The 25392-nt window shown below is 52.4% G+C and overlaps 19 non-coding genes across 19 annotated transcripts; all 19 read left to right on the plus strand.

Annotated features, from left to right (window-relative positions):
- Nucleotides 1-79: 79 nt before the first annotated feature.
- On the plus strand, nucleotides 80-198 carry LOC126114599 (5S ribosomal RNA). Its single transcript, XR_007525152.1, has one exon. It is a non-coding gene; the product is annotated as a 5S ribosomal RNA (ribosomal RNA).
- Nucleotides 199-1472: 1274 nt separating this feature from the next.
- On the plus strand, nucleotides 1473-1591 carry LOC126114611 (5S ribosomal RNA). The gene has a single exon (XR_007525163.1). It is a non-coding gene; the product is annotated as a 5S ribosomal RNA (ribosomal RNA).
- Nucleotides 1592-2864: 1273 nt separating this feature from the next.
- Nucleotides 2865-2983, plus strand: LOC126114617 (5S ribosomal RNA). Its single transcript, XR_007525168.1, has one exon. It is a non-coding gene; the product is annotated as a 5S ribosomal RNA (ribosomal RNA).
- A 1273-nt stretch (nucleotides 2984-4256) lies between these two features.
- On the plus strand, nucleotides 4257-4375 carry LOC126114618 (5S ribosomal RNA). The gene has a single exon (XR_007525169.1). It is a non-coding gene; the product is annotated as a 5S ribosomal RNA (ribosomal RNA).
- A 1273-nt stretch (nucleotides 4376-5648) lies between these two features.
- On the plus strand, nucleotides 5649-5767 carry LOC126114619 (5S ribosomal RNA). Its single transcript, XR_007525170.1, has one exon. It is a non-coding gene; the product is annotated as a 5S ribosomal RNA (ribosomal RNA).
- Nucleotides 5768-7040: 1273 nt separating this feature from the next.
- Nucleotides 7041-7159, plus strand: LOC126114600 (5S ribosomal RNA). Its single transcript, XR_007525153.1, has one exon. It is a non-coding gene; the product is annotated as a 5S ribosomal RNA (ribosomal RNA).
- Nucleotides 7160-8432: 1273 nt separating this feature from the next.
- LOC126114601 (5S ribosomal RNA) lies at nucleotides 8433-8551 on the plus strand. Its single transcript, XR_007525154.1, has one exon. It is a non-coding gene; the product is annotated as a 5S ribosomal RNA (ribosomal RNA).
- Nucleotides 8552-9809: 1258 nt separating this feature from the next.
- LOC126114602 (5S ribosomal RNA) lies at nucleotides 9810-9928 on the plus strand. Its single transcript, XR_007525155.1, has one exon. It is a non-coding gene; the product is annotated as a 5S ribosomal RNA (ribosomal RNA).
- Nucleotides 9929-11201: 1273 nt separating this feature from the next.
- Nucleotides 11202-11320, plus strand: LOC126114604 (5S ribosomal RNA). Its single transcript, XR_007525156.1, has one exon. It is a non-coding gene; the product is annotated as a 5S ribosomal RNA (ribosomal RNA).
- Nucleotides 11321-12593: 1273 nt separating this feature from the next.
- Nucleotides 12594-12712, plus strand: LOC126114605 (5S ribosomal RNA). The gene has a single exon (XR_007525157.1). It is a non-coding gene; the product is annotated as a 5S ribosomal RNA (ribosomal RNA).
- Nucleotides 12713-13985: 1273 nt separating this feature from the next.
- On the plus strand, nucleotides 13986-14104 carry LOC126114606 (5S ribosomal RNA). The gene has a single exon (XR_007525158.1). It is a non-coding gene; the product is annotated as a 5S ribosomal RNA (ribosomal RNA).
- A 1273-nt stretch (nucleotides 14105-15377) lies between these two features.
- Nucleotides 15378-15496, plus strand: LOC126114607 (5S ribosomal RNA). Its single transcript, XR_007525159.1, has one exon. It is a non-coding gene; the product is annotated as a 5S ribosomal RNA (ribosomal RNA).
- A 1273-nt stretch (nucleotides 15497-16769) lies between these two features.
- On the plus strand, nucleotides 16770-16888 carry LOC126114608 (5S ribosomal RNA). The gene has a single exon (XR_007525160.1). It is a non-coding gene; the product is annotated as a 5S ribosomal RNA (ribosomal RNA).
- Nucleotides 16889-18161: 1273 nt separating this feature from the next.
- Nucleotides 18162-18280, plus strand: LOC126114609 (5S ribosomal RNA). Its single transcript, XR_007525161.1, has one exon. It is a non-coding gene; the product is annotated as a 5S ribosomal RNA (ribosomal RNA).
- Nucleotides 18281-19553: 1273 nt separating this feature from the next.
- On the plus strand, nucleotides 19554-19672 carry LOC126114610 (5S ribosomal RNA). Its single transcript, XR_007525162.1, has one exon. It is a non-coding gene; the product is annotated as a 5S ribosomal RNA (ribosomal RNA).
- A 1273-nt stretch (nucleotides 19673-20945) lies between these two features.
- On the plus strand, nucleotides 20946-21064 carry LOC126114612 (5S ribosomal RNA). The gene has a single exon (XR_007525164.1). It is a non-coding gene; the product is annotated as a 5S ribosomal RNA (ribosomal RNA).
- A 1273-nt stretch (nucleotides 21065-22337) lies between these two features.
- Nucleotides 22338-22456, plus strand: LOC126114613 (5S ribosomal RNA). Its single transcript, XR_007525165.1, has one exon. It is a non-coding gene; the product is annotated as a 5S ribosomal RNA (ribosomal RNA).
- A 1273-nt stretch (nucleotides 22457-23729) lies between these two features.
- On the plus strand, nucleotides 23730-23848 carry LOC126114615 (5S ribosomal RNA). Its single transcript, XR_007525166.1, has one exon. It is a non-coding gene; the product is annotated as a 5S ribosomal RNA (ribosomal RNA).
- A 1275-nt stretch (nucleotides 23849-25123) lies between these two features.
- Nucleotides 25124-25242, plus strand: LOC126114616 (5S ribosomal RNA). The gene has a single exon (XR_007525167.1). It is a non-coding gene; the product is annotated as a 5S ribosomal RNA (ribosomal RNA).
- Nucleotides 25243-25392: the final 150 nt, after the last annotated feature.

Here is a 25392-nt window from a genome sequence, read left to right on the forward strand (position 1 = left end):
GTGCCACGGAAAGCGGCGATTGCGTGTGTTGGGAGAAGAGGCGAATGCTTCCTCCGTGGTGCGGCTACAGTATAAGGACGCCAACGGCCATACCATGTTGACTACACCGGTTCTCGTCCGATCACCGAAGTTAAGCAACATCGGGCGCGGTTAGTACTTGGATGGGTGACCGCCTGGGAACACCGCGTGCTGTTGGCTCTTTCTCATTTTTACGTCGCTACACCTGCCAGGCCTCTTTTCATAATAACTTTCAGGTGTCGACAAAGATGCTTCCACAAGCATTTTAAAGTACTGTATTAAACGTAAGATACGAAATTACGGTAATGAACTCGGTTTGAGTAAGAATGCGCGAAGGAAGAGTGCTAGGAACTCGTTGAAAATGACAAAACACTACCAATCGACAGATGTGTTCTTGAAATGCGCCAGAGCCTACTGTTACGCAGCAGTGCTAAATTCCGAAAAGTAACTAAATAAATAAATAAATAAAAAAAAAACAACCGTTCTCGTGCCATCACCCAAGTTAAGCAACAACGTTAGTATTCGGATCGGCGACTGCCTGGGACCTCTGGCTGTCTTCATATTTTGCTTTCTTGTCGCCAGCCCTGCCAGCCGTCTCTTCACGCTACCTTTCCGATGCGACAAAGATGTTTCCACAATGACTTAAATCTGTTGTAATAAACAAAAGATACGATATTAGGGAACTCAGTTTGAAGAAGCGTGTGCCAAGGAAGATTTCCAAAGTGTCTCTGGAAATAACAAAACAGTATTAAGCGGCAGAAATGTTCCGAAATACGTCCGGGCTTATTGTTTTGTAGCAGTGTACACGTGCAAATTTGTAAACAAAAATTCTGTGTCTTCTGTCCTTGGTTTCGCACCTTTCCATGGCACGGCACAGCGCTGCTCTAGTAGCTCCGAACGGCCGCCCACGGCGTCTCGGACACGCCGGTCAGGCCCGCGCCCGTCTCGCAGATGTTTCTCGTGCTTGTGCTGTCATATGGGCCGCGACCCGAGCGGCAGCGAGCGGCAGTCGAGCAAAGTCGGGACAAGTCGGGACGGGAGGGGGGACAGGCGCGAATGCAAATGCACCGCGCAAATTACGCATAAATCTGGAAGCGCGGCGTGTGTCAGGCAGGTGAGAAAGCTTCCGTCGGTCCAGCAGGACACTGCAACACCCCGCGCAGTCCCCCCCGCCGCCCGGCCGCGCGCAAGCCCTGCGCCGGATAACAGGAACAAGGCGGGTGTCGGAGGCCGCACGCACCAAACGAATGACAGGCGGTGCATCGAGCAGCTGTGTTGTGCGTCTCACCTACGTTCGGCAGTCGCCTATGAGACGCCGAGGCGAGCGCGCACTCCGCGCCACCTTCGAGGTGGAAAGACGCGCTTTGCGTCAAATGTGCCACGGAAAGCGGCGATTGCGTGTGTTGGGAGAAGAGGCGAATGCTTCCTCCGTGGTGCGGCTACAGTATAAGGACGCCAACGGCCATACCATGTTGACTACACCGGTTCTCGTCCGATCACCGAAGTTAAGCAACATCGGGCGCGGTTAGTACTTGGATGGGTGACCGCCTGGGAACACCGCGTGCTGTTGGCTCTTTCTCATTTTTACGTCGCTACACCTGCCAGGCCTCTTTTCATAATAACTTTCAGGTGTCGACAAAGATGCTTCCACAAGCATTTTAAAGTACTGTATTAAACGTAAGATACGAAATTACGGTAATGAACTCGGTTTGAGTAAGAATGCGCGAAGGAAGAGTGCTAGGAACTCGTTGAAAATGACAAAACACTACCAATCGACAGATGTGTTCTTGAAATGCGCCAGAGCCTACTGTTACGCAGCAGTGCTAAATTCCGAAAAGTAACTAAATAAATAAATAAATAAAAAAAAAACAACCGTTCTCGTGCCATCACCCAAGTTAAGCAACAACGTTAGTATTCGGATCGGCGACTGCCTGGGACCTCTGGCTGTCTTCATATTTTGCTTTCTTGTCGCCAGCCCTGCCAGCCGTCTCTTCACGCTACCTTTCCGATGCGACAAAGATGTTTCCACAATGACTTAAATCTGTTGTAATAAACAAAAGATACGATATTAGGGAACTCAGTTTGAAGAAGCGTGTGCCAAGGAAGATTTCCAAAGTGTCTCTGGAAATAACAAAACAGTATTAAGCGGCAGAAATGTTCCGAAATACGTCCGGGCTTATTGTTTTGTAGCAGTGTACACGTGCAAATTTGTAAACAAAAATTCTGTGTCTTCTGTCCTTGGTTTCGCACCTTTCCATGGCACGGCACAGCGCTGCTCTAGTAGCTCCGAACGGCCGCCCACGGCGTCTCGGACACGCCGGTCAGGCCCGCGCCCGTCTCGCAGATGTTTCTCGTGCTTGTGCTGTCATATGGGCCGCGACCCGAGCGGCAGCGAGCGGCAGTCGAGCAAAGTCGGGACAAGTCGGGACGGGAGGGGGGACAGGCGCGAATGCAAATGCACCGCGCAAATTACGCATAAATCTGGAAGCGCGGCGTGTGTCAGGCAGGTGAGAAAGCTTCCGTCGGTCCAGCAGGACACTGCAACACCCCGCGCAGTCCCCCCGCCGCCCGGCCGCGCGCAAGCCCTGCGCCGGATAACAGGAACAAGGCGGGTGTCGGAGGCCGCACGCACCAAACGAATGACAGGCGGTGCATCGAGCAGCTGTGTTGTGCGTCTCACCTACGTTCGGCAGTCGCCTATGAGACGCCGAGGCGAGCGCGCACTCCGCGCCACCTTCGAGGTGGAAAGACGCGCTTTGCGTCAAATGTGCCACGGAAAGCGGCGATTGCGTGTGTTGGGAGAAGAGGCGAATGCTTCCTCCGTGGTGCGGCTACAGTATAAGGACGCCAACGGCCATACCATGTTGACTACACCGGTTCTCGTCCGATCACCGAAGTTAAGCAACATCGGGCGCGGTTAGTACTTGGATGGGTGACCGCCTGGGAACACCGCGTGCTGTTGGCTCTTTCTCATTTTTACGTCGCTACACCTGCCAGGCCTCTTTTCATAATAACTTTCAGGTGTCGACAAAGATGCTTCCACAAGCATTTTAAAGTACTGTATTAAACGTAAGATACGAAATTACGGTAATGAACTCGGTTTGAGTAAGAATGCGCGAAGGAAGAGTGCTAGGAACTCGTTGAAAATGACAAAACACTACCAATCGACAGATGTGTTCTTGAAATGCGCCAGAGCCTACTGTTACGCAGCAGTGCTAAATTCCGAAAAGTAACTAAATAAATAAATAAATAAAAAAAAAACAACCGTTCTCGTGCCATCACCCAAGTTAAGCAACAACGTTAGTATTCGGATCGGCGACTGCCTGGGACCTCTGGCTGTCTTCATATTTTGCTTTCTTGTCGCCAGCCCTGCCAGCCGTCTCTTCACGCTACCTTTCCGATGCGACAAAGATGTTTCCACAATGACTTAAATCTGTTGTAATAAACAAAAGATACGATATTAGGGAACTCAGTTTGAAGAAGCGTGTGCCAAGGAAGATTTCCAAAGTGTCTCTGGAAATAACAAAACAGTATTAAGCGGCAGAAATGTTCCGAAATACGTCCGGGCTTATTGTTTTGTAGCAGTGTACACGTGCAAATTTGTAAACAAAAATTCTGTGTCTTCTGTCCTTGGTTTCGCACCTTTCCATGGCACGGCACAGCGCTGCTCTAGTAGCTCCGAACGGCCGCCCACGGCGTCTCGGACACGCCGGTCAGGCCCGCGCCCGTCTCGCAGATGTTTCTCGTGCTTGTGCTGTCATATGGGCCGCGACCCGAGCGGCAGCGAGCGGCAGTCGAGCAAAGTCGGGACAAGTCGGGACGGGAGGGGGGACAGGCGCGAATGCAAATGCACCGCGCAAATTACGCATAAATCTGGAAGCGCGGCGTGTGTCAGGCAGGTGAGAAAGCTTCCGTCGGTCCAGCAGGACACTGCAACACCCCGCGCAGTCCCCCCGCCGCCCGGCCGCGCGCAAGCCCTGCGCCGGATAACAGGAACAAGGCGGGTGTCGGAGGCCGCACGCACCAAACGAATGACAGGCGGTGCATCGAGCAGCTGTGTTGTGCGTCTCACCTACGTTCGGCAGTCGCCTATGAGACGCCGAGGCGAGCGCGCACTCCGCGCCACCTTCGAGGTGGAAAGACGCGCTTTGCGTCAAATGTGCCACGGAAAGCGGCGATTGCGTGTGTTGGGAGAAGAGGCGAATGCTTCCTCCGTGGTGCGGCTACAGTATAAGGACGCCAACGGCCATACCATGTTGACTACACCGGTTCTCGTCCGATCACCGAAGTTAAGCAACATCGGGCGCGGTTAGTACTTGGATGGGTGACCGCCTGGGAACACCGCGTGCTGTTGGCTCTTTCTCATTTTTACGTCGCTACACCTGCCAGGCCTCTTTTCATAATAACTTTCAGGTGTCGACAAAGATGCTTCCACAAGCATTTTAAAGTACTGTATTAAACGTAAGATACGAAATTACGGTAATGAACTCGGTTTGAGTAAGAATGCGCGAAGGAAGAGTGCTAGGAACTCGTTGAAAATGACAAAACACTACCAATCGACAGATGTGTTCTTGAAATGCGCCAGAGCCTACTGTTACGCAGCAGTGCTAAATTCCGAAAAGTAACTAAATAAATAAATAAATAAAAAAAAAACAACCGTTCTCGTGCCATCACCCAAGTTAAGCAACAACGTTAGTATTCGGATCGGCGACTGCCTGGGACCTCTGGCTGTCTTCATATTTTGCTTTCTTGTCGCCAGCCCTGCCAGCCGTCTCTTCACGCTACCTTTCCGATGCGACAAAGATGTTTCCACAATGACTTAAATCTGTTGTAATAAACAAAAGATACGATATTAGGGAACTCAGTTTGAAGAAGCGTGTGCCAAGGAAGATTTCCAAAGTGTCTCTGGAAATAACAAAACAGTATTAAGCGGCAGAAATGTTCCGAAATACGTCCGGGCTTATTGTTTTGTAGCAGTGTACACGTGCAAATTTGTAAACAAAAATTCTGTGTCTTCTGTCCTTGGTTTCGCACCTTTCCATGGCACGGCACAGCGCTGCTCTAGTAGCTCCGAACGGCCGCCCACGGCGTCTCGGACACGCCGGTCAGGCCCGCGCCCGTCTCGCAGATGTTTCTCGTGCTTGTGCTGTCATATGGGCCGCGACCCGAGCGGCAGCGAGCGGCAGTCGAGCAAAGTCGGGACAAGTCGGGACGGGAGGGGGGACAGGCGCGAATGCAAATGCACCGCGCAAATTACGCATAAATCTGGAAGCGCGGCGTGTGTCAGGCAGGTGAGAAAGCTTCCGTCGGTCCAGCAGGACACTGCAACACCCCGCGCAGTCCCCCCGCCGCCCGGCCGCGCGCAAGCCCTGCGCCGGATAACAGGAACAAGGCGGGTGTCGGAGGCCGCACGCACCAAACGAATGACAGGCGGTGCATCGAGCAGCTGTGTTGTGCGTCTCACCTACGTTCGGCAGTCGCCTATGAGACGCCGAGGCGAGCGCGCACTCCGCGCCACCTTCGAGGTGGAAAGACGCGCTTTGCGTCAAATGTGCCACGGAAAGCGGCGATTGCGTGTGTTGGGAGAAGAGGCGAATGCTTCCTCCGTGGTGCGGCTACAGTATAAGGACGCCAACGGCCATACCATGTTGACTACACCGGTTCTCGTCCGATCACCGAAGTTAAGCAACATCGGGCGCGGTTAGTACTTGGATGGGTGACCGCCTGGGAACACCGCGTGCTGTTGGCTCTTTCTCATTTTTACGTCGCTACACCTGCCAGGCCTCTTTTCATAATAACTTTCAGGTGTCGACAAAGATGCTTCCACAAGCATTTTAAAGTACTGTATTAAACGTAAGATACGAAATTACGGTAATGAACTCGGTTTGAGTAAGAATGCGCGAAGGAAGAGTGCTAGGAACTCGTTGAAAATGACAAAACACTACCAATCGACAGATGTGTTCTTGAAATGCGCCAGAGCCTACTGTTACGCAGCAGTGCTAAATTCCGAAAAGTAACTAAATAAATAAATAAATAAAAAAAAAACAACCGTTCTCGTGCCATCACCCAAGTTAAGCAACAACGTTAGTATTCGGATCGGCGACTGCCTGGGACCTCTGGCTGTCTTCATATTTTGCTTTCTTGTCGCCAGCCCTGCCAGCCGTCTCTTCACGCTACCTTTCCGATGCGACAAAGATGTTTCCACAATGACTTAAATCTGTTGTAATAAACAAAAGATACGATATTAGGGAACTCAGTTTGAAGAAGCGTGTGCCAAGGAAGATTTCCAAAGTGTCTCTGGAAATAACAAAACAGTATTAAGCGGCAGAAATGTTCCGAAATACGTCCGGGCTTATTGTTTTGTAGCAGTGTACACGTGCAAATTTGTAAACAAAAATTCTGTGTCTTCTGTCCTTGGTTTCGCACCTTTCCATGGCACGGCACAGCGCTGCTCTAGTAGCTCCGAACGGCCGCCCACGGCGTCTCGGACACGCCGGTCAGGCCCGCGCCCGTCTCGCAGATGTTTCTCGTGCTTGTGCTGTCATATGGGCCGCGACCCGAGCGGCAGCGAGCGGCAGTCGAGCAAAGTCGGGACAAGTCGGGACGGGAGGGGGGACAGGCGCGAATGCAAATGCACCGCGCAAATTACGCATAAATCTGGAAGCGCGGCGTGTGTCAGGCAGGTGAGAAAGCTTCCGTCGGTCCAGCAGGACACTGCAACACCCCGCGCAGTCCCCCCGCCGCCCGGCCGCGCGCAAGCCCTGCGCCGGATAACAGGAACAAGGCGGGTGTCGGAGGCCGCACGCACCAAACGAATGACAGGCGGTGCATCGAGCAGCTGTGTTGTGCGTCTCACCTACGTTCGGCAGTCGCCTATGAGACGCCGAGGCGAGCGCGCACTCCGCGCCACCTTCGAGGTGGAAAGACGCGCTTTGCGTCAAATGTGCCACGGAAAGCGGCGATTGCGTGTGTTGGGAGAAGAGGCGAATGCTTCCTCCGTGGTGCGGCTACAGTATAAGGACGCCAACGGCCATACCATGTTGACTACACCGGTTCTCGTCCGATCACCGAAGTTAAGCAACATCGGGCGCGGTTAGTACTTGGATGGGTGACCGCCTGGGAACACCGCGTGCTGTTGGCTCTTTCTCATTTTTACGTCGCTACACCTGCCAGGCCTCTTTTCATAATAACTTTCAGGTGTCGACAAAGATGCTTCCACAAGCATTTTAAAGTACTGTATTAAACGTAAGATACGAAATTACGGTAATGAACTCGGTTTGAGTAAGAATGCGCGAAGGAAGAGTGCTAGGAACTCGTTGAAAATGACAAAACACTACCAATCGACAGATGTGTTCTTGAAATGCGCCAGAGCCTACTGTTACGCAGCAGTGCTAAATTCCGAAAAGTAACTAAATAAATAAATAAATAAAAAAAAAACAACCGTTCTCGTGCCATCACCCAAGTTAAGCAACAACGTTAGTATTCGGATCGGCGACTGCCTGGGACCTCTGGCTGTCTTCATATTTTGCTTTCTTGTCGCCAGCCCTGCCAGCCGTCTCTTCACGCTACCTTTCCGATGCGACAAAGATGTTTCCACAATGACTTAAATCTGTTGTAATAAACAAAAGATACGATATTAGGGAACTCAGTTTGAAGAAGCGTGTGCCAAGGAAGATTTCCAAAGTGTCTCTGGAAATAACAAAACAGTATTAAGCGGCAGAAATGTTCCGAAATACGTCCGGGCTTATTGTTTTGTAGCAGTGTACACGTGCAAATTTGTAAACAAAAATTCTGTGTCTTCTGTCCTTGGTTTCGCACCTTTCCATGGCACGGCACAGCGCTGCTCTAGTAGCTCCGAACGGCCGCCCACGGCGTCTCGGACACGCCGGTCAGGCCCGCGCCCGTCTCGCAGATGTTTCTCGTGCTTGTGCTGTCATATGGGCCGCGACCCGAGCGGCAGCGAGCGGCAGTCGAGCAAAGTCGGGACAAGTCGGGACGGGAGGGGGGACAGGCGCGAATGCAAATGCACCGCGCAAATTACGCATAAATCTGGAAGCGCGGCGTGTGTCAGGCAGGTGAGAAAGCTTCCGTCGGTCCAGCAGGACACTGCAACACCCCGCGCAGTCCCCCCGCCGCCCGGCCGCGCGCAAGCCCTGCGCCGGATAACAGGAACAAGGCGGGTGTCGGAGGCCGCACGCACCAAACGAATGACAGGCGGTGCATCGAGCAGCTGTGTTGTGCGTCTCACCTACGTTCGGCAGTCGCCTATGAGACGCCGAGGCGAGCGCGCACTCCGCGCCACCTTCGAGGTGGAAAGACGCGCTTTGCGTCAAATGTGCCACGGAAAGCGGCGATTGCGTGTGTTGGGAGAAGAGGCGAATGCTTCCTCCGTGGTGCGGCTACAGTATAAGGACGCCAACGGCCATACCATGTTGACTACACCGGTTCTCGTCCGATCACCGAAGTTAAGCAACATCGGGCGCGGTTAGTACTTGGATGGGTGACCGCCTGGGAACACCGCGTGCTGTTGGCTCTTTCTCATTTTTACGTCGCTACACCTGCCAGGCCTCTTTTCATAATAACTTTCAGGTGTCGACAAAGATGCTTCCACAAGCATTTTAAAGTACTGTATTAAACGTAAGATACGAAATTACGGTAATGAACTCGGTTTGAGTAAGAATGCGCGAAGGAAGAGTGCTAGGAACTCGTTGAAAATGACAAAACACTACCAATCGACAGATGTGTTCTTGAAATGCGCCAGAGCCTACTGTTACGCAGCAGTGCTAAATTCCGAAAAGTAACTAAATAAATAAATAAATAAAAAAAAAACAACCGTTCTCGTGCCATCACCCAAGTTAAGCAACAACGTTAGTATTCGGATCGGCGACTGCCTGGGACCTCTGGCTGTCTTCATATTTTGCTTTCTTGTCGCCAGCCCTGCCAGCCGTCTCTTCACGCTACCTTTCCGATGCGACAAAGATGTTTCCACAATGACTTAAATCTGTTGTAATAAACAAAAGATACGATATTAGGGAACTCAGTTTGAAGAAGCGTGTGCCAAGGAAGATTTCCAAAGTGTCTCTGGAAATAACAAAACAGTATTAAGCGGCAGAAATGTTCCGAAATACGTCCGGGCTTATTGTTTTGTAGCAGTGTACACGTGCAAATTTGTAAACAAAAATTCTGTGTCTTCTGTCCTTGGTTTCGCACCTTTCCATGGCACGGCACAGCGCTGCTCTAGTAGCTCCGAACGGCCGCCCACGGCGTCTCGGACACGCCGGTCAGGCCCGCGCCCGTCTCGCAGATGTTTCTCGTGCTTGTGCTGTCATATGGGCCGCGACCCGAGCGGCAGCGAGCGGCAGTCGAGCAAAGTCGGGAGGGGGGACAGGCGCGAATGCAAATGCACCGCGCAAATTACGCATAAATCTGGAAGCGCGGCGTGTGTCAGGCAGGTGAGAAAGCTTCCGTCGGTCCAGCAGGACACTGCAACACCCCGCGCAGTCCCCCCGCCGCCCGGCCGCGCGCAAGCCCTGCGCCGGATAACAGGAACAAGGCGGGTGTCGGAGGCCGCACGCACCAAACGAATGACAGGCGGTGCATCGAGCAGCTGTGTTGTGCGTCTCACCTACGTTCGGCAGTCGCCTATGAGACGCCGAGGCGAGCGCGCACTCCGCGCCACCTTCGAGGTGGAAAGACGCGCTTTGCGTCAAATGTGCCACGGAAAGCGGCGATTGCGTGTGTTGGGAGAAGAGGCGAATGCTTCCTCCGTGGTGCGGCTACAGTATAAGGACGCCAACGGCCATACCATGTTGACTACACCGGTTCTCGTCCGATCACCGAAGTTAAGCAACATCGGGCGCGGTTAGTACTTGGATGGGTGACCGCCTGGGAACACCGCGTGCTGTTGGCTCTTTCTCATTTTTACGTCGCTACACCTGCCAGGCCTCTTTTCATAATAACTTTCAGGTGTCGACAAAGATGCTTCCACAAGCATTTTAAAGTACTGTATTAAACGTAAGATACGAAATTACGGTAATGAACTCGGTTTGAGTAAGAATGCGCGAAGGAAGAGTGCTAGGAACTCGTTGAAAATGACAAAACACTACCAATCGACAGATGTGTTCTTGAAATGCGCCAGAGCCTACTGTTACGCAGCAGTGCTAAATTCCGAAAAGTAACTAAATAAATAAATAAATAAAAAAAAAACAACCGTTCTCGTGCCATCACCCAAGTTAAGCAACAACGTTAGTATTCGGATCGGCGACTGCCTGGGACCTCTGGCTGTCTTCATATTTTGCTTTCTTGTCGCCAGCCCTGCCAGCCGTCTCTTCACGCTACCTTTCCGATGCGACAAAGATGTTTCCACAATGACTTAAATCTGTTGTAATAAACAAAAGATACGATATTAGGGAACTCAGTTTGAAGAAGCGTGTGCCAAGGAAGATTTCCAAAGTGTCTCTGGAAATAACAAAACAGTATTAAGCGGCAGAAATGTTCCGAAATACGTCCGGGCTTATTGTTTTGTAGCAGTGTACACGTGCAAATTTGTAAACAAAAATTCTGTGTCTTCTGTCCTTGGTTTCGCACCTTTCCATGGCACGGCACAGCGCTGCTCTAGTAGCTCCGAACGGCCGCCCACGGCGTCTCGGACACGCCGGTCAGGCCCGCGCCCGTCTCGCAGATGTTTCTCGTGCTTGTGCTGTCATATGGGCCGCGACCCGAGCGGCAGCGAGCGGCAGTCGAGCAAAGTCGGGACAAGTCGGGACGGGAGGGGGGACAGGCGCGAATGCAAATGCACCGCGCAAATTACGCATAAATCTGGAAGCGCGGCGTGTGTCAGGCAGGTGAGAAAGCTTCCGTCGGTCCAGCAGGACACTGCAACACCCCGCGCAGTCCCCCCGCCGCCCGGCCGCGCGCAAGCCCTGCGCCGGATAACAGGAACAAGGCGGGTGTCGGAGGCCGCACGCACCAAACGAATGACAGGCGGTGCATCGAGCAGCTGTGTTGTGCGTCTCACCTACGTTCGGCAGTCGCCTATGAGACGCCGAGGCGAGCGCGCACTCCGCGCCACCTTCGAGGTGGAAAGACGCGCTTTGCGTCAAATGTGCCACGGAAAGCGGCGATTGCGTGTGTTGGGAGAAGAGGCGAATGCTTCCTCCGTGGTGCGGCTACAGTATAAGGACGCCAACGGCCATACCATGTTGACTACACCGGTTCTCGTCCGATCACCGAAGTTAAGCAACATCGGGCGCGGTTAGTACTTGGATGGGTGACCGCCTGGGAACACCGCGTGCTGTTGGCTCTTTCTCATTTTTACGTCGCTACACCTGCCAGGCCTCTTTTCATAATAACTTTCAGGTGTCGACAAAGATGCTTCCACAAGCATTTTAAAGTACTGTATTAAACGTAAGATACGAAATTACGGTAATGAACTCGGTTTGAGTAAGAATGCGCGAAGGAAGAGTGCTAGGAACTCGTTGAAAATGACAAAACACTACCAATCGACAGATGTGTTCTTGAAATGCGCCAGAGCCTACTGTTACGCAGCAGTGCTAAATTCCGAAAAGTAACTAAATAAATAAATAAATAAAAAAAAAACAACCGTTCTCGTGCCATCACCCAAGTTAAGCAACAACGTTAGTATTCGGATCGGCGACTGCCTGGGACCTCTGGCTGTCTTCATATTTTGCTTTCTTGTCGCCAGCCCTGCCAGCCGTCTCTTCACGCTACCTTTCCGATGCGACAAAGATGTTTCCACAATGACTTAAATCTGTTGTAATAAACAAAAGATACGATATTAGGGAACTCAGTTTGAAGAAGCGTGTGCCAAGGAAGATTTCCAAAGTGTCTCTGGAAATAACAAAACAGTATTAAGCGGCAGAAATGTTCCGAAATACGTCCGGGCTTATTGTTTTGTAGCAGTGTACACGTGCAAATTTGTAAACAAAAATTCTGTGTCTTCTGTCCTTGGTTTCGCACCTTTCCATGGCACGGCACAGCGCTGCTCTAGTAGCTCCGAACGGCCGCCCACGGCGTCTCGGACACGCCGGTCAGGCCCGCGCCCGTCTCGCAGATGTTTCTCGTGCTTGTGCTGTCATATGGGCCGCGACCCGAGCGGCAGCGAGCGGCAGTCGAGCAAAGTCGGGACAAGTCGGGACGGGAGGGGGGACAGGCGCGAATGCAAATGCACCGCGCAAATTACGCATAAATCTGGAAGCGCGGCGTGTGTCAGGCAGGTGAGAAAGCTTCCGTCGGTCCAGCAGGACACTGCAACACCCCGCGCAGTCCCCCCGCCGCCCGGCCGCGCGCAAGCCCTGCGCCGGATAACAGGAACAAGGCGGGTGTCGGAGGCCGCACGCACCAAACGAATGACAGGCGGTGCATCGAGCAGCTGTGTTGTGCGTCTCACCTACGTTCGGCAGTCGCCTATGAGACGCCGAGGCGAGCGCGCACTCCGCGCCACCTTCGAGGTGGAAAGACGCGCTTTGCGTCAAATGTGCCACGGAAAGCGGCGATTGCGTGTGTTGGGAGAAGAGGCGAATGCTTCCTCCGTGGTGCGGCTACAGTATAAGGACGCCAACGGCCATACCATGTTGACTACACCGGTTCTCGTCCGATCACCGAAGTTAAGCAACATCGGGCGCGGTTAGTACTTGGATGGGTGACCGCCTGGGAACACCGCGTGCTGTTGGCTCTTTCTCATTTTTACGTCGCTACACCTGCCAGGCCTCTTTTCATAATAACTTTCAGGTGTCGACAAAGATGCTTCCACAAGCATTTTAAAGTACTGTATTAAACGTAAGATACGAAATTACGGTAATGAACTCGGTTTGAGTAAGAATGCGCGAAGGAAGAGTGCTAGGAACTCGTTGAAAATGACAAAACACTACCAATCGACAGATGTGTTCTTGAAATGCGCCAGAGCCTACTGTTACGCAGCAGTGCTAAATTCCGAAAAGTAACTAAATAAATAAATAAATAAAAAAAAAACAACCGTTCTCGTGCCATCACCCAAGTTAAGCAACAACGTTAGTATTCGGATCGGCGACTGCCTGGGACCTCTGGCTGTCTTCATATTTTGCTTTCTTGTCGCCAGCCCTGCCAGCCGTCTCTTCACGCTACCTTTCCGATGCGACAAAGATGTTTCCACAATGACTTAAATCTGTTGTAATAAACAAAAGATACGATATTAGGGAACTCAGTTTGAAGAAGCGTGTGCCAAGGAAGATTTCCAAAGTGTCTCTGGAAATAACAAAACAGTATTAAGCGGCAGAAATGTTCCGAAATACGTCCGGGCTTATTGTTTTGTAGCAGTGTACACGTGCAAATTTGTAAACAAAAATTCTGTGTCTTCTGTCCTTGGTTTCGCACCTTTCCATGGCACGGCACAGCGCTGCTCTAGTAGCTCCGAACGGCCGCCCACGGCGTCTCGGACACGCCGGTCAGGCCCGCGCCCGTCTCGCAGATGTTTCTCGTGCTTGTGCTGTCATATGGGCCGCGACCCGAGCGGCAGCGAGCGGCAGTCGAGCAAAGTCGGGACAAGTCGGGACGGGAGGGGGGACAGGCGCGAATGCAAATGCACCGCGCAAATTACGCATAAATCTGGAAGCGCGGCGTGTGTCAGGCAGGTGAGAAAGCTTCCGTCGGTCCAGCAGGACACTGCAACACCCCGCGCAGTCCCCCCGCCGCCCGGCCGCGCGCAAGCCCTGCGCCGGATAACAGGAACAAGGCGGGTGTCGGAGGCCGCACGCACCAAACGAATGACAGGCGGTGCATCGAGCAGCTGTGTTGTGCGTCTCACCTACGTTCGGCAGTCGCCTATGAGACGCCGAGGCGAGCGCGCACTCCGCGCCACCTTCGAGGTGGAAAGACGCGCTTTGCGTCAAATGTGCCACGGAAAGCGGCGATTGCGTGTGTTGGGAGAAGAGGCGAATGCTTCCTCCGTGGTGCGGCTACAGTATAAGGACGCCAACGGCCATACCATGTTGACTACACCGGTTCTCGTCCGATCACCGAAGTTAAGCAACATCGGGCGCGGTTAGTACTTGGATGGGTGACCGCCTGGGAACACCGCGTGCTGTTGGCTCTTTCTCATTTTTACGTCGCTACACCTGCCAGGCCTCTTTTCATAATAACTTTCAGGTGTCGACAAAGATGCTTCCACAAGCATTTTAAAGTACTGTATTAAACGTAAGATACGAAATTACGGTAATGAACTCGGTTTGAGTAAGAATGCGCGAAGGAAGAGTGCTAGGAACTCGTTGAAAATGACAAAACACTACCAATCGACAGATGTGTTCTTGAAATGCGCCAGAGCCTACTGTTACGCAGCAGTGCTAAATTCCGAAAAGTAACTAAATAAATAAATAAATAAAAAAAAAACAACCGTTCTCGTGCCATCACCCAAGTTAAGCAACAACGTTAGTATTCGGATCGGCGACTGCCTGGGACCTCTGGCTGTCTTCATATTTTGCTTTCTTGTCGCCAGCCCTGCCAGCCGTCTCTTCACGCTACCTTTCCGATGCGACAAAGATGTTTCCACAATGACTTAAATCTGTTGTAATAAACAAAAGATACGATATTAGGGAACTCAGTTTGAAGAAGCGTGTGCCAAGGAAGATTTCCAAAGTGTCTCTGGAAATAACAAAACAGTATTAAGCGGCAGAAATGTTCCGAAATACGTCCGGGCTTATTGTTTTGTAGCAGTGTACACGTGCAAATTTGTAAACAAAAATTCTGTGTCTTCTGTCCTTGGTTTCGCACCTTTCCATGGCACGGCACAGCGCTGCTCTAGTAGCTCCGAACGGCCGCCCACGGCGTCTCGGACACGCCGGTCAGGCCCGCGCCCGTCTCGCAGATGTTTCTCGTGCTTGTGCTGTCATATGGGCCGCGACCCGAGCGGCAGCGAGCGGCAGTCGAGCAAAGTCGGGACAAGTCGGGACGGGAGGGGGGACAGGCGCGAATGCAAATGCACCGCGCAAATTACGCATAAATCTGGAAGCGCGGCGTGTGTCAGGCAGGTGAGAAAGCTTCCGTCGGTCCAGCAGGACACTGCAACACCCCGCGCAGTCCCCCCGCCGCCCGGCCGCGCGCAAGCCCTGCGCCGGATAACAGGAACAAGGCGGGTGTCGGAGGCCGCACGCACCAAACGAATGACAGGCGGTGCATCGAGCAGCTGTGTTGTGCGTCTCACCTACGTTCGGCAGTCGCCTATGAGACGCCGAGGCGAGCGCGCACTCCGCGCCACCTTCGAGGTGGAAAGACGCGCTTTGCGTCAAATGTGCCACGGAAAGCGGCGATTGCGTGTGTTGGGAGAAGAGGCGAATGCTTCCTCCGTGGTGCGGCTACAGTATAAGGACGCCAACGGCCATACCATGTTGACTACACCGGTTCTCGTCCGATCACCGAAGTTAAGCAACATCGGGCGCGGTTAGTACTTGGATGGGTGACCGCCTGGGAACACCGCGTGCTGTTGGCTCTTTCTCATTTTTACGTCGCTACACCTGCCAGGCCTCTTTTCATAATAACTTTCAGGTGTCGACAAAGATGCTTCCACAAGCATTTTAAAGTACTGTATTAAACGTAAGATACGAAATTACGGTAATGAACTCGGTTTGAGTAAGAATGCGCGAAGGAAGAGTGCTAGGAACTCGTTGAAAATGACAAAACACTACCAATCGACAGATGTGTTCTTGAAATGCGCCAGAGCCTACTGTTACGCAGCAGTGCTAAATTCCGAAAAGTAACTAAATAAATAAATAAATAAAAAAAAAACAACCGTTCTCGTGCCATCACCCAAGTTAAGCAACAACGTTAGTATTCGGATCGGCGACTGCCTGGGACCTCTGGCTGTCTTCATATTTTGCTTTCTTGTCGCCAGCCCTGCCAGCCGTCTCTTCACGCTACCTTTCCGATGCGACAAAGATGTTTCCACAATGACTTAAATCTGTTGTAATAAACAAAAGATACGATATTAGGGAACTCAGTTTGAAGAAGCGTGTGCCAAGGAAGATTTCCAAAGTGTCTCTGGAAATAACAAAACAGTATTAAGCGGCAGAAATGTTCCGAAATACGTCCGGGCTTATTGTTTTGTAGCAGTGTACACGTGCAAATTTGTAAACAAAAATTCTGTGTCTTCTGTCCTTGGTTTCGCACCTTTCCATGGCACGGCACAGCGCTGCTCTAGTAGCTCCGAACGGCCGCCCACGGCGTCTCGGACACGCCGGTCAGGCCCGCGCCCGTCTCGCAGATGTTTCTCGTGCTTGTGCTGTCATATGGGCCGCGACCCGAGCGGCAGCGAGCGGCAGTCGAGCAAAGTCGGGACAAGTCGGGACGGGAGGGGGGACAGGCGCGAATGCAAATGCACCGCGCAAATTACGCATAAATCTGGAAGCGCGGCGTGTGTCAGGCAGGTGAGAAAGCTTCCGTCGGTCCAGCAGGACACTGCAACACCCCGCGCAGTCCCCCCGCCGCCCGGCCGCGCGCAAGCCCTGCGCCGGATAACAGGAACAAGGCGGGTGTCGGAGGCCGCACGCACCAAACGAATGACAGGCGGTGCATCGAGCAGCTGTGTTGTGCGTCTCACCTACGTTCGGCAGTCGCCTATGAGACGCCGAGGCGAGCGCGCACTCCGCGCCACCTTCGAGGTGGAAAGACGCGCTTTGCGTCAAATGTGCCACGGAAAGCGGCGATTGCGTGTGTTGGGAGAAGAGGCGAATGCTTCCTCCGTGGTGCGGCTACAGTATAAGGACGCCAACGGCCATACCATGTTGACTACACCGGTTCTCGTCCGATCACCGAAGTTAAGCAACATCGGGCGCGGTTAGTACTTGGATGGGTGACCGCCTGGGAACACCGCGTGCTGTTGGCTCTTTCTCATTTTTACGTCGCTACACCTGCCAGGCCTCTTTTCATAATAACTTTCAGGTGTCGACAAAGATGCTTCCACAAGCATTTTAAAGTACTGTATTAAACGTAAGATACGAAATTACGGTAATGAACTCGGTTTGAGTAAGAATGCGCGAAGGAAGAGTGCTAGGAACTCGTTGAAAATGACAAAACACTACCAATCGACAGATGTGTTCTTGAAATGCGCCAGAGCCTACTGTTACGCAGCAGTGCTAAATTCCGAAAAGTAACTAAATAAATAAATAAATAAAAAAAAAACAACCGTTCTCGTGCCATCACCCAAGTTAAGCAACAACGTTAGTATTCGGATCGGCGACTGCCTGGGACCTCTGGCTGTCTTCATATTTTGCTTTCTTGTCGCCAGCCCTGCCAGCCGTCTCTTCACGCTACCTTTCCGATGCGACAAAGATGTTTCCACAATGACTTAAATCTGTTGTAATAAACAAAAGATACGATATTAGGGAACTCAGTTTGAAGAAGCGTGTGCCAAGGAAGATTTCCAAAGTGTCTCTGGAAATAACAAAACAGTATTAAGCGGCAGAAATGTTCCGAAATACGTCCGGGCTTATTGTTTTGTAGCAGTGTACACGTGCAAATTTGTAAACAAAAATTCTGTGTCTTCTGTCCTTGGTTTCGCACCTTTCCATGGCACGGCACAGCGCTGCTCTAGTAGCTCCGAACGGCCGCCCACGGCGTCTCGGACACGCCGGTCAGGCCCGCGCCCGTCTCGCAGATGTTTCTCGTGCTTGTGCTGTCATATGGGCCGCGACCCGAGCGGCAGCGAGCGGCAGTCGAGCAAAGTCGGGACAAGTCGGGACGGGAGGGGGGACAGGCGCGAATGCAAATGCACCGCGCAAATTACGCATAAATCTGGAAGCGCGGCGTGTGTCAGGCAGGTGAGAAAGCTTCCGTCGGTCCAGCAGGACACTGCAACACCCCGCGCAGTCCCCCCGCCGCCCGGCCGCGCGCAAGCCCTGCGCCGGATAACAGGAACAAGGCGGGTGTCGGAGGCCGCACGCACCAAACGAATGACAGGCGGTGCATCGAGCAGCTGTGTTGTGCGTCTCACCTACGTTCGGCAGTCGCCTATGAGACGCCGAGGCGAGCGCGCACTCCGCGCCACCTTCGAGGTGGAAAGACGCGCTTTGCGTCAAATGTGCCACGGAAAGCGGCGATTGCGTGTGTTGGGAGAAGAGGCGAATGCTTCCTCCGTGGTGCGGCTACAGTATAAGGACGCCAACGGCCATACCATGTTGACTACACCGGTTCTCGTCCGATCACCGAAGTTAAGCAACATCGGGCGCGGTTAGTACTTGGATGGGTGACCGCCTGGGAACACCGCGTGCTGTTGGCTCTTTCTCATTTTTACGTCGCTACACCTGCCAGGCCTCTTTTCATAATAACTTTCAGGTGTCGACAAAGATGCTTCCACAAGCATTTTAAAGTACTGTATTAAACGTAAGATACGAAATTACGGTAATGAACTCGGTTTGAGTAAGAATGCGCGAAGGAAGAGTGCTAGGAACTCGTTGAAAATGACAAAACACTACCAATCGACAGATGTGTTCTTGAAATGCGCCAGAGCCTACTGTTACGCAGCAGTGCTAAATTCCGAAAAGTAACTAAATAAATAAATAAATAAAAAAAAAACAACCGTTCTCGTGCCATCACCCAAGTTAAGCAACAACGTTAGTATTCGGATCGGCGACTGCCTGGGACCTCTGGCTGTCTTCATATTTTGCTTTCTTGTCGCCAGCCCTGCCAGCCGTCTCTTCACGCTACCTTTCCGATGCGACAAAGATGTTTCCACAATGACTTAAATCTGTTGTAATAAACAAAAGATACGATATTAGGGAACTCAGTTTGAAGAAGCGTGTGCCAAGGAAGATTTCCAAAGTGTCTCTGGAAATAACAAAACAGTATTAAGCGGCAGAAATGTTCCGAAATACGTCCGGGCTTATTGTTTTGTAGCAGTGTACACGTGCAAATTTGTAAACAAAAATTCTGTGTCTTCTGTCCTTGGTTTCGCACCTTTCCATGGCACGGCACAGCGCTGCTCTAGTAGCTCCGAACGGCCGCCCACGGCGTCTCGGACACGCCGGTCAGGCCCGCGCCCGTCTCGCAGATGTTTCTCGTGCTTGTGCTGTCATATGGGCCGCGACCCGAGCGGCAGCGAGCGGCAGTCGAGCAAAGTCGGGACAAGTCGGGACGGGAGGGGGGACAGGCGCGAATGCAAATGCACCGCGCAAATTACGCATAAATCTGGAAGCGCGGCGTGTGTCAGGCAGGTGAGAAAGCTTCCGTCGGTCCAGCAGGACACTGCAACACCCCGCGCAGTCCCCCCGCCGCCCGGCCGCGCGCAAGCCCTGCGCCGGATAACAGGAACAAGGCGGGTGTCGGAGGCCGCACGCACCAAACGAATGACAGGCGGTGCATCGAGCAGCTGTGTTGTGCGTCTCACCTACGTTCGGCAGTCGCCTATGAGACGCCGAGGCGAGCGCGCACTCCGCGCCACCTTCGAGGTGGAAAGACGCGCTTTGCGTCAAATGTGCCACGGAAAGCGGCGATTGCGTGTGTTGGGAGAAGAGGCGAATGCTTCCTCCGTGGTGCGGCTACAGTATAAGGACGCCAACGGCCATACCATGTTGACTACACCGGTTCTCGTCCGATCACCGAAGTTAAGCAACATCGGGCGCGGTTAGTACTTGGATGGGTGACCGCCTGGGAACACCGCGTGCTGTTGGCTCTTTCTCATTTTTACGTCGCTACACCTGCCAGGCCTCTTTTCATAATAACTTTCAGGTGTCGACAAAGATGCTTCCACAAGCATTTTAAAGTACTGTATTAAACGTAAGATACGAAATTACGGTAATGAACTCGGTTTGAGTAAGAATGCGCGAAGGAAGAGTGCTAGGAACTCGTTGAAAATGACAAAACACTACCAATCGACAGATGTGTTCTTGAAATGCGCCAGAGCCTACTGTTACGCAGCAGTGCTAAATTCCGAAAAGTAACTAAATAAATAAATAAATAAAAAAAAAACAACCGTTCTCGTGCCATCACCCAAGTTAAGCAACAACGTTAGTATTCGGATCGGCGACTGCCTGGGACCTCTGGCTGTCTTCATATTTTGCTTTCTTGTCGCCAGCCCTGCCAGCCGTCTCTTCACGCTACCTTTCCGATGCGACAAAGATGTTTCCACAATGACTTAAATCTGTTGTAATAAACAAAAGATACGATATTAGGGAACTCAGTTTGAAGAAGCGTGTGCCAAGGAAGATTTCCAAAGTGTCTCTGGAAATAACAAAACAGTATTAAGCGGCAGAAATGTTCCGAAATACGTCCGGGCTTATTGTTTTGTAGCAGTGTACACGTGCAAATTTGTAAACAAAAATTCTGTGTCTTCTGTCCTTGGTTTCGCACCTTTCCATGGCACGGCACAGCGCTGCTCTAGTAGCTCCGAACGGCCGCCCACGGCGTCTCGGACACGCCGGTCAGGCCCGCGCCCGTCTCGCAGATGTTTCTCGTGCTTGTGCTGTCATATGGGCCGCGACCCGAGCGGCAGCGAGCGGCAGTCGAGCAAAGTCGGGACAAGTCGGGACGGGAGGGGGGACAGGCGCGAATGCAAATGCACCGCGCAAATTACGCATAAATCTGGAAGCGCGGCGTGTGTCAGGCAGGTGAGAAAGCTTCCGTCGGTCCAGCAGGACACTGCAACACCCCGCGCAGTCCCCCCGCCGCCCGGCCGCGCGCAAGCCCTGCGCCGGATAACAGGAACAAGGCGGGTGTCGGAGGCCGCACGCACCAAACGAATGACAGGCGGTGCATCGAGCAGCTGTGTTGTGCGTCTCACCTACGTTCGGCAGTCGCCTATGAGACGCCGAGGCGAGCGCGCACTCCGCGCCACCTTCGAGGTGGAAAGACGCGCTTTGCGTCAAATGTGCCACGGAAAGCGGCGATTGCGTGTGTTGGGAGAAGAGGCGAATGCTTCCTCCGTGGTGCGGCTACAGTATAAGGACGCCAACGGCCATACCATGTTGACTACACCGGTTCTCGTCCGATCACCGAAGTTAAGCAACATCGGGCGCGGTTAGTACTTGGATGGGTGACCGCCTGGGAACACCGCGTGCTGTTGGCTCTTTCTCATTTTTACGTCGCTACACCTGCCAGGCCTCTTTTCATAATAACTTTCAGGTGTCGACAAAGATGCTTCCACAAGCATTTTAAAGTACTGTATTAAACGTAAGATACGAAATTACGGTAATGAACTCGGTTTGAGTAAGAATGCGCGAAGGAAGAGTGCTAGGAACTCGTTGAAAATGACAAAACACTACCAATCGACAGATGTGTTCTTGAAATGCGCCAGAGCCTACTGTTACGCAGCAGTGCTAAATTCCGAAAAGTAACTAAATAAATAAATAAATAAAAAAAAAACAACCGTTCTCGTGCCATCACCCAAGTTAAGCAACAACGTTAGTATTCGGATCGGCGACTGCCTGGGACCTCTGGCTGTCTTCATATTTTGCTTTCTTGTCGCCAGCCCTGCCAGCCGTCTCTTCACGCTACCTTTCCGATGCGACAAAGATGTTTCCACAATGACTTAAATCTGTTGTAATAAACAAAAGATACGATATTAGGGAACTCAGTTTGAAGAAGCGTGTGCCAAGGAAGATTTCCAAAGTGTCTCTGGAAATAACAAAACAGTATTAAGCGGCAGAAATGTTCCGAAATACGTCCGGGCTTATTGTTTTGTAGCAGTGTACACGTGCAAATTTGTAAACAAAAATTCTGTGTCTTCTGTCCTTGGTTTCGCACCTTTCCATGGCACGGCACAGCGCTGCTCTAGTAGCTCCGAACGGCCGCCCACGGCGTCTCGGACACGCCGGTCAGGCCCGCGCCCGTCTCGCAGATGTTTCTCGTGCTTGTGCTGTCATATGGGCCGCGACCCGAGCGGCAGCGAGCGGCAGTCGAGCAAAGTCGGGACAAGTCGGGACGGGAGGGGGGACAGGCGCGAATGCAAATGCACCGCGCAAATTACGCATAAATCTGGAAGCGCGGCGTGTGTCAGGCAGGTGAGAAAGCTTCCGTCGGTCCAGCAGGACACTGCAACACCCCGCGCAGTCCCCCCGCCGCCCGGCCGCGCGCAAGCCCTGCGCCGGATAACAGGAACAAGGCGGGTGTCGGAGGCCGCACGCACCAAACGAATGACAGGCGGTGCATCGAGCAGCTGTGTTGTGCGTCTCACCTACGTTCGGCAGTCGCCTATGAGACGCCGAGGCGAGCGCGCACTCCGCGCCACCTTCGAGGTGGAAAGACGCGCTTTGCGTCAAATGTGCCACGGAAAGCGGCGATTGCGTGTGTTGGGAGAAGAGGCGAATGCTTCCTCCGTGGTGCGGCTACAGTATAAGGACGCCAACGGCCATACCATGTTGACTACACCGGTTCTCGTCCGATCACCGAAGTTAAGCAACATCGGGCGCGGTTAGTACTTGGATGGGTGACCGCCTGGGAACACCGCGTGCTGTTGGCTCTTTCTCATTTTTACGTCGCTACACCTGCCAGGCCTCTTTTCATAATAACTTTCAGGTGTCGACAAAGATGCTTCCACAAGCATTTTAAAGTACTGTATTAAACGTAAGATACGAAATTACGGTAATGAACTCGGTTTGAGTAAGAATGCGCGAAGGAAGAGTGCTAGGAACTCGTTGAAAATGACAAAACACTACCAATCGACAGATGTGTTCTTGAAATGCGCCAGAGCCTACTGTTACGCAGCAGTGCTAAATTCCGAAAAGTAACTAAATAAATAAATAAATAAAAAAAAAACAACCGTTCTCGTGCCATCACCCAAGTTAAGCAACAACGTTAGTATTCGGATCGGCGACTGCCTGGGACCTCTGGCTGTCTTCATATTTTGCTTTCTTGTCGCCAGCCCTGCCAGCCGTCTCTTCACGCTACCTTTCCGATGCGACAAAGATGTTTCCACAATGACTTAAATCTGTTGTAATAAACAAAAGATACGATATTAGGGAACTCAGTTTGAAGAAGCGTGTGCCAAGGAAGATTTCCAAAGTGTCTCTGGAAATAACAAAACAGTATTAAGCGGCAGAAATGTTCCGAAATACGTCCGGGCTTATTGTTTTGTAGCAGTGTACACGTGCAAATTTGTAAACAAAAATTCTGTGTCTTCTGTCCTTGGTTTCGCACCTTTCCATGGCACGGCACAGCGCTGCTCTAGTAGCTCCGAACGGCCGCCCACGGCGTCTCGGACACGCCGGTCAGGCCCGCGCCCGTCTCGCAGATGTTTCTCGTGCTTGTGCTGTCATATGGGCCGCGACCCGAGCGGCAGCGAGCGGCAGTCGAGCAAAGTCGGGACAAGTCGGGACGGGAGGGGGGACAGGCGCGAATGCAAATGCACCGCGCAAATTACGCATAAATCTGGAAGCGCGGCGTGTGTCAGGCAGGTGAGAAAGCTTCCGTCGGTCCAGCAGGACACTGCAACACCCCGCGCAGTCCCCCCGCCGCCCGGCCGCGCGCAAGCCCTGCGCCGGATAACAGGAACAAGGCGGGTGTCGGAGGCCGCACGCACCAAACGAATGACAGGCGGTGCATCGAGCAGCTGTGTTGTGCGTCTCACCTACGTTCGGCAGTCGCCTATGAGACGCCGAGGCGAGCGCGCACTCCGCGCCACCTTCGAGGTGGAAAGACGCGCTTTGCGTCAAATGTGCCACGGAAAGCGGCGATTGCGTGTGTTGGGAGAAGAGGCGAATGCTTCCTCCGTGGTGCGGCTACAGTATAAGGACGCCAACGGCCATACCATGTTGACTACACCGGTTCTCGTCCGATCACCGAAGTTAAGCAACATCGGGCGCGGTTAGTACTTGGATGGGTGACCGCCTGGGAACACCGCGTGCTGTTGGCTCTTTCTCATTTTTACGTCGCTACACCTGCCAGGCCTCTTTTCATAATAACTTTCAGGTGTCGACAAAGATGCTTCCACAAGCATTTTAAAGTACTGTATTAAACGTAAGATACGAAATTACGGTAATGAACTCGGTTTGAGTAAGAATGCGCGAAGGAAGAGTGCTAGGAACTCGTTGAAAATGACAAAACACTACCAATCGACAGATGTGTTCTTGAAATGCGCCAGAGCCTACTGTTACGCAGCAGTGCTAAATTCCGAAAAGTAACTAAATAAATAAATAAATAAAAAAAAAACAACCGTTCTCGTGCCATCACCCAAGTTAAGCAACAACGTTAGTATTCGGATCGGCGACTGCCTGGGACCTCTGGCTGTCTTCATATTTTGCTTTCTTGTCGCCAGCCCTGCCAGCCGTCTCTTCACGCTACCTTTCCGATGCGACAAAGATGTTTCCACAATGACTTAAATCTGTTGTAATAAACAAAAGATACGTATATTAGGGAACTCAGTTTGAAGAAGCGTGTGCCAAGGAAGATTTCCAAAGTGTCTCTGGAAATAACAAAACAGTATTAAGCGGCAGAAATGTTCCGAAATACGTCCGGGCTTATTGTTTTGTAGCAGTGTACACGTGCAAATTTGTAAACAAAAATTCTGTGTCTTCTGTCCTTGGTTTCGCACCTTTCCATGGCACGGCACAGCGCTGCTCTAGTAGCTCCGAACGGCCGCCCACGGCGTCTCGGACACGCCGGTCAGGCCCGCGCCCGTCTCGCAGATGTTTCTCGTGCTTGTGCTGTCATATGGGCCGCGACCCGAGCGGCAGCGAGCGGCAGTCGAGCAAAGTCGGGACAAGTCGGGACGGGAGGGGGGACAGGCGCGAATGCAAATGCACCGCGCAAATTACGCATAAATCTGGAAGCGCGGCGTGTGTCAGGCAGGTGAGAAAGCTTCCGTCGGTCCAGCAGGACACTGCAACACCCCGCGCAGTCCCCCCCGCCGCCCGGCCGCGCGCAAGCCCTGCGCCGGATAACAGGAACAAGGCGGGTGTCGGAGGCCGCACGCACCAAACGAATGACAGGCGGTGCATCGAGCAGCTGTGTTGTGCGTCTCACCTACGTTCGGCAGTCGCCTATGAGACGCCGAGGCGAGCGCGCACTCCGCGCCACCTTCGAGGTGGAAAGACGCGCTTTGCGTCAAATGTGCCACGGAAAGCGGCGATTGCGTGTGTTGGGAGAAGAGGCGAATGCTTCCTCCGTGGTGCGGCTACAGTATAAGGACGCCAACGGCCATACCATGTTGACTACACCGGTTCTCGTCCGATCACCGAAGTTAAGCAACATCGGGCGCGGTTAGTACTTGGATGGGTGACCGCCTGGGAACACCGCGTGCTGTTGGCTCTTTCTCATTTTTACGTCGCTACACCTGCCAGGCCTCTTTTCATAATAACTTTCAGGTGTCGACAAAGATGCTTCCACAAGCATTTTAAAGTACTGTATTAAACGTAAGATACGAAATTACGGTAATGAACTCGGTTTGAGTAAGAATGC

Source organism: Schistocerca cancellata, unplaced genomic scaffold (genome assembly GCF_023864275.1).
Source record: "Schistocerca cancellata isolate TAMUIC-IGC-003103 unplaced genomic scaffold, iqSchCanc2.1 HiC_scaffold_310, whole genome shotgun sequence".
In the NCBI taxonomy this organism is placed as follows: domain Eukaryota; kingdom Metazoa; phylum Arthropoda; class Insecta; order Orthoptera; family Acrididae; genus Schistocerca; species Schistocerca cancellata.